The sequence below is a fragment of the Cryptomeria japonica genome, unplaced genomic scaffold (genome assembly GCF_030272615.1).
Source record: "Cryptomeria japonica unplaced genomic scaffold, Sugi_1.0 HiC_scaffold_1854, whole genome shotgun sequence".
Classification (NCBI taxonomy): domain Eukaryota; kingdom Viridiplantae; phylum Streptophyta; class Pinopsida; order Cupressales; family Cupressaceae; genus Cryptomeria; species Cryptomeria japonica.
In genome coordinates, this window is record NW_026730129.1 from 15,192 (window position 1) to 22,408 (window position 7,217).

The 7,217-nt window shown below is 38.2% G+C and overlaps 1 pseudogene; it reads left to right on the forward strand.

The window, feature by feature from the left end:
• Positions 1–298: 298 nt before the first annotated feature.
• On the forward strand, positions 299–1,136 carry LOC131873500 (probably inactive leucine-rich repeat receptor-like protein kinase At5g48380; annotated as a pseudogene).
• Positions 1,137–7,217: the final 6,081 nt, after the last annotated feature.

Below are 7,217 nucleotides of genomic sequence, written 5' to 3' on the forward strand. Positions count from 1 at the left end.
TTTTAAAAGCATTAATTATAATTAAATATATATAAATATAAAAAACAATATAAAAGCAATATTTAAATTTTTGAAAGCAATATAAAAAACACTAAACTTTATTTTTAAAAGCATTAATTATATATATATATATATATATAAAACATATGATTATTAAGTAAATTAAATTAGTACTCAATTTAAATATATTAAATATTAATTTTTTAATATAAATTTAATTAAATAAGACAATAAAAAGTAAACATAATTGTTTAGCATTCAAAAGGATGAAACCATTTGCACAGACTAACAAGCACAGACTGACAAGAAATTCAAGTCTGAAATGATTACTCTAGGCAAATGCGTTGCAGAAATTTGGTTCCACTTTTTGGCTACTGTGTTGCAAAAGGAGAGAAGCTTCTAATTTACATGCACATGCCTAATGGAACCTTGTATGAAAAACTTCATGTTGTCGAGTCAGATGGTAATAGTATAGATTGGCCAAAAAGGTTAAAAATAGCAATTGCTGCAGCTAGAGGATTGGCTTGGCTTCACCATATCTGCAACCCTAGGGTTATCCATAGCAATGTAAGTTCTAAATGCATATTATTGAATGAATATTATGAACCGAGGATAGCAGAGTTCGGGCTTGCTCGGTTGGTGAATCCTTTAGATACCCATCTTAGCACATTTGTCAATGGTGATTTTGGCGTTTTGGGTTATGTAGCACCAGAATACATGTGAACCTTGGTTGCCACTTTGAAGGGGAATGTCTTTAATTTTGGGGTTGTTCTTCTAGAGTTGGTTTCTGGACAGAAACCTGTTGAAGTTGAAAATGTACATGAAAGTTTCAAGGGTAATTTAGTAGATTGGATCAGCAAGCTTTCAAAACATGGTAATGCTCAGGAAACCATCGACAAAGATTTGGTTGGCAGGGAATATGATGCAGAGCCTGTACAAAAGTTCTGGAAGTGGCTACTAACTGTGTTCTTTCTCCAGACAAGGAGAGGCCTTCTATGCACGAGGTTCACCATCTGCTAAGAGCTATTGGTGAGAATTACAACTTTTCAGATCAGCATGATGATATGCCTATTGTATCAGATGCTGCTGAGTGTGATTACTCAAATGAGCTTATAGTGGCAATACAACCAAAGTGAACTTTGGCTATAGCTATGGGTACGCCTCAGGAAAGTCTTTGGCAAATGGCAAAGATAACTCAGATTCTTAACTGTAACATTTTTGTGGGAGCTGAGCTACGGCGTGAATATAATTATGGATTGATAGTCTGCTACCTCCTTCAAAAAGTCTGCTAACCAAATTAATCTTGAAGACTTATCATCTACCATCATGCAAGTGCTCTCATCTCTGCAGGAGAACATGGATAACTTCTTGAAACATGCCAGAGGATTCATTGGCAGATTAATATAACTTATATATTCTAAATTATTTCTAGGTAAATTTTGTTGGGCAATAGATCCAAGGTGAGAAAATAGTTGTATTCAGTTCTGCTTTATATTTTATCATTTATGATTGCGAAATTTTTGCTCTACATCTGTTTTTAAAAACAAAAAGCTTCTTTGGAAATTGCAACTGATTTGTCAGCTAACAACTTTTACTCATGATAAACAAATTTTGCCAAAAGCTATAGCAGATTTGAAAAAAGAAGTTCAAAATGACTAATACGATGTAAGAATCCTCTCATCCAAACCTTTTTTTTTTAATTGATTGTAAGTATACATTGATTTATCAAATAGAAAAAAAACACAAAATGATATATTTTTTATAGATTTATCCTCAAAATAGCAATTATGTCAATTTATCTTAAACATATAAAGTTACATCAAATTAGAAGGATTTGATCAAATGATATTTTCTAACTACTAATTTGAGCTACAAATGAGCACACTTTTCATCCATTACTAATATTCTAGACATATCCATTACTAATATTCTAAACATATATCAATAAATTAATTTTCCTTCAGACTTTTGTTAAGGTGTGTTTTGAAGACATGTTGGGTATTACATCATTCTCGTATGGTTTGTTTATTTGTTTGTAATTTGTTATGGGCTGTTAGTCTATTTAGGTAAGTATCTGTTATTTTGTTAAACCCTGTGAGTGCCAGATTAAGCACACTGTTGCAATCATTCTCCTGTATAAATATCTTTCATAATGTAATATGATGGCATCTTTTGGGTCTTAATTTGTCAATATGGTATCAGAGCCACGCTGATTCACTGGAGTTTTCTCCAAGCTAATCGGAGGCAGTGTTGTTATTTGCTATGATCTCCTTCGGAGTAAGCGGCGTTGGTGTACGAGATCCAGTTACTACCGCTTGAATGGATTTCATTATCAACGAATGCAAATGCCGATAGAAATCTCCAGTCTTGTGATTTCCTATAATCAAGATTTCTATTCTAAGCAATGGTTAAATATCTACATGTGATGTGCATCATCTCTGAAAGAAAGAATGATTGAAATCAATTTCACGAGCTTGAAGGTAAAGATCGGTGGTGAACTTTACAGCCTCCTGGTGCCATAATTATTGATAAGACAACCTATGCTCTTGTCGCTGCTTTGCCTGCGAACTCATGCGAAAACATCTAGCTCTGGGTGTATTGAAATTGTTGGCTTTTTCATTTTCTGTGTCGCAGTTAGATCAAAAAGCGATGTTCATCGGATTTTCTAAACCAATTTGGCCAGCACATTGAAAAGTCAAGGACCATGGAAAGAGGCAGAGCGATATCAAGGTGCCATGCAAGAAGAGTTTCACAGGCTGGTGATATTTTTCTTTTATTTATTTCTGTAATTGTATAGCTCTCTTTATGAGATATACCAAGCCAAGAAGATCTCTAGGTAGAGTTTATTACACTATCATTAGTGTGAATTTATAATTCACATTAAGCAGAGTTTAAAAAAAATAATTAAAAATTGGAAGCTTATGTTCTGAAACAAATTATGTAACTCTCAGCTCTTTAAAGGAGGTGTTATTTTTCTTCCTTCTCTAACACAATGACAGGGAGTTCTCCAAAATTCATTCTCCCCAATTCTTAGCTATTGTGTGGGGACAAATGGAGTAGTTTCTCACATTGAAACCCCATTATGGTATAGTCACTCATGGAGATGATACCACCCATGAAATCAAAGGTATCAGTGACATCTCATTGAAGTTTGGCATTAATCATTGCATGATTACCAATGGTTTGTATGTGCTAGGACTTACCAAAAATATCCTATCTATTAATCAACTTTTTGACCACAACCTTAGGATTGAGTTTGATAGCAATCATGATAAAAAGATTTGTCTTATCAAAGAAAAGTCTAAAAATGACAAGATTGTTGCCAGTGCTACTGAGATTGGCAAAATGCTAAAGCTTCATACAACTACTAATAATCAAGCCTTAGTGACTCAGGAAAATGATCTTTCTTTGCTTTGGCACTAGTTATTTGCTAAAACTCAATCAGAAAAGCATGGTCAAAGGGCTTCCCTCACTTGAGAAGATGAGTGTAGTTTGTTCTAGTTGTGTTGTTGGAAAACAACATAGAGCACCTTTATACTCAAGTGCGCATTGTGCTAGCCAAACTTTGCAACTGGTACATACCGATCTGTGCAGTCCTATGACACCTACTCATAAAGGATATAGGTACTTTAAGTTTTTTGTTGATGATCATACAAGGAAAATGTGGGCATATTTCTTGCATCATAAAGATGAAGTTATTTCATATTTTAAAGAGTTTCACAGTTAGGTGGAGAAAGATACGAATCATAATACTCTTACCCTCCACTTAGATCGAGGGGGGAATACACCAGCATAGAACTCTCCATGTATCTAAAAGAAAATGGAATTCGAAGTCACCTCATAGTAGCATACACATCTCAGAAAAATAGAGTTATTGAATGAAGAAATCGAATCATCGTGGAGATGGTTCGAAGTATGGTGAAATATTCTCAACTAGAGCATGCATATTGGGCTGAAGCTGTTCACACAATAGTTTATGTTTTGAATTGTGCACCAACCAAAGCCCTTGATGGCATCACTCCAAAAGAAGTGTGGACAGGGATAGAGCCTTCTATCTCATATCTTTGTGTTTTTGGATGCACTAAATGTAATGTTCCCTACGTCGTACGATGCCTTCAGACGCTACTCCTCGTACGATGATGATCGTACATGTTCTCCTTGTGATATTCATACTCCTCCATGTATGGTGATGACCGTATTGTTCTCTCCCTTGATGTCCGTACGGTATACCCTCCTTGACCATACGGTGAGTATTGGGTGAGTGTACGGTAGATGTTGTTCGGCCATACAGGGTGTACGATGAGTATTGGGTGAGTGTACGGTAGATGTTGTTCGGCCATACGGGGTGTACGATGAGTATTGGGTGAGTGTACGGTAGACGTTGTTCGGCCATACGGGGTGTACGTAGTGGTCGTACGGTGGGTGAACACCCGTCGGTAGATGTTGTTCAGCTGTACGAGGTGTACAGTAGGGGTCTGTATGGTGGGTGAATACCTGTTGAGTTCTGCCCTCAGAGCCCTCTGGATACTTTATCAGTTCGATGTTGCACAAAGGCATGGAATGAATTATTGTTATGCCAGACACAAGAGACTTAGGTGAATATTTGTGCATACAAAGAGAAATTATAATGGTAAGATTCACACAACATATTTCACACTCTAAATAGAAGTAGAATAGGGTGAGGGATGAATCGCACTGAAACTGTGGATACCACGTAGGGAGGGTCTTTCACCTCTGAAATGGCAGATAACAGAACTCCAACAGGAATTTGCACAACAAAGAAAAATACCAAATTTGCATACCTACAATAATGACTAACTTGACCATATATATGGGCTCCACGAAATTTCCCTTAGGATTACAAATGGGCCGACACCAAAAAGTTTATAACTAACTAATTAATAAAAGGGGCCCAAGATATATTATGAAGTACGGGGTCATATAATAAATTATTTAAGTTGACTATTTAATTAGATCGGGGACATTACAGCCCCCCTGGCCTAAAAATTGCTTGCCTTCAAGCAATTGCAGAATCCGATGCTCCCCGATCTATTCATTCTCCTCAAAGATTGCCTCCATCGGTTTGACCAAAATTTCCCTCACACGACCATTGGACATTCCCCTTAGTACCACCTTCTTGCCATCCATGTCGAATGAGAATTCCATCCTCTTAAAGCTTTGTGTGTACTAGTCAAGGGTCTCCATCCATTGAATACCCAAGATGACATCTGTATCATCCAAATCAACCACGAAGAAATCGCCTGTCACTGTGTAGTTTACCATGGTGATGCTGAGTTTTGGAACCAGATGAATATATGATAATAGATTTCCTCCCGCTACCTTGACTTCGAACCCCTCATGCTCCTCTATATGCAAACCCCTCTTGGTGATGAGTGATGAGTTGATAGAGTTGAGAGTGGCTCCACTGTCCAACATGACTATGACCCATTGCCCTTGGAGTGTACCACAAACCTGAAACACACTACACTCTGGAGTGCTGGTCAAAGCAGCAATGAGACTTCCCCTATGGACCAGTGTGGAAATTCTCTCTACACGATCTATGTTTTCTTTAACCTCTCCCGTGCTTTGCTGACCATCTTCCTCATTATCTTGTTCACTGTCGGACAACACTTCAATGGCTAAGAATCGGTGCCCTAGTCACCACGGCTCCTTGCAGGTAAAGTAGAGTTTCCTTCTCTTGAGTTCTTGCCTTGTGGCTTCATCTAATGATGGCTTCTTTAGGGCTAGGAGTGGTTTGTCATGCGAGTAACTCTCAGAGGAAGAAGATGAGGTCGCCATGTCACGCGCCTTCTTAATCGCTTCAGAGAGTGTGTTGGGATTGATCGGTTTTATCCAACCCTTCATTGGTTCCATCAATCTGTCCATGAATAGAACCACCAATCTCCTCTTTGAGATATCTGTTACCAACACAAACTATCTCTAGAATTTTGCAATATAATTGTCCACAAGCCCAACTTTCTTTAATTGAACTAGTTCCTTGAAGTTGAGTTCTGGGCCCTTTCCATCAAAAATGATCTATAAGCCTCTCCGTGAATTCTACATATGAAGTTATTTGATCATGGTCGAGGGTGACCGTTCCATGATGCCACAATTCATGAGCGGCTCCTTCTAGGTGAAATACTGCAAATTTGATAGCTTCATCTTTAGGCATTGGGTTGAGCTGGAAGTAGGTATCTGCTTTTTGTACCCAATCTCATGCCGAGGTTGCTTCGATCTCATCAAAGGATGACAAATTAATCTTACCAACCTTCTGTTTGATATCATAGTAGTAGTAGCCACGACTTCTACCACCCGAGCATTTCATCTGGAGTTCAACATAATCCTTGAAGGACATATCTCCCTCAAGATTTGCATCCTTCCGATCTTGATTCAATTGTTGTTGCAAATCCTAGAAAGTGGCCTCTTTCTCCCTGCAAGGTGCTTATGTTCTCTAGGGAAATGTTGGCATTAGTGGCCAGAAATGGGAGCACTGTGGGTTTGACCTTCTAGTGACCTAATTATCGTCATGATCTCCATTTCTTTTACCTACGACCAATTGTCACAATGTATCCTCTATGATTTTTTGTCGTTGTTCCCCTCTCATAATTATTTCATTGAGTTGAGCTTGGCTTTTTGTTAGCTCCCTTAACAGTGCTATAACTTCATTGGTAGGATCCTATGGCTCCCCCATTCTATTGGCATAATGGTACCTCCTTCTGGTGTACACCTGCATCCACTACCTGATAGGCTGGCAAGATCACTAGCTTTGATACCACTATAATGTTCCCTACGCTGTACAGTTCCTTCAGACACTACTCCTCATACAGTGATGATCGCATGGGTGCTCCTTGTGATGTACGTACTCCTCCATGTACGGTGATGACCGTATGGTTCGCTCCCTTGATGTTCGTACAGTATACCCTCCCTGATCGTATGATGAGTATTGGGTGAGTGTACGGTAGATGTCGTTCGGCCATACGGGGTGTACAGTAGTGGTCGTACAATGGGTGAATACTCACTGGTAGATATTGTTCAGCTGTATGGGGTGTACAGTAAGGTTCCGTACGGTGGGTAAATACCTACCGAGTTCCACTCTCAAAGGCCTCTGGATACTTTGTCTGTTTGATGTTGCATAGAGGCATGAAATGAATTATTGTTATGCTAGACACAAGAAACTTAGATGAAGATTCACACATACAAAGAGAAATTATATTGAT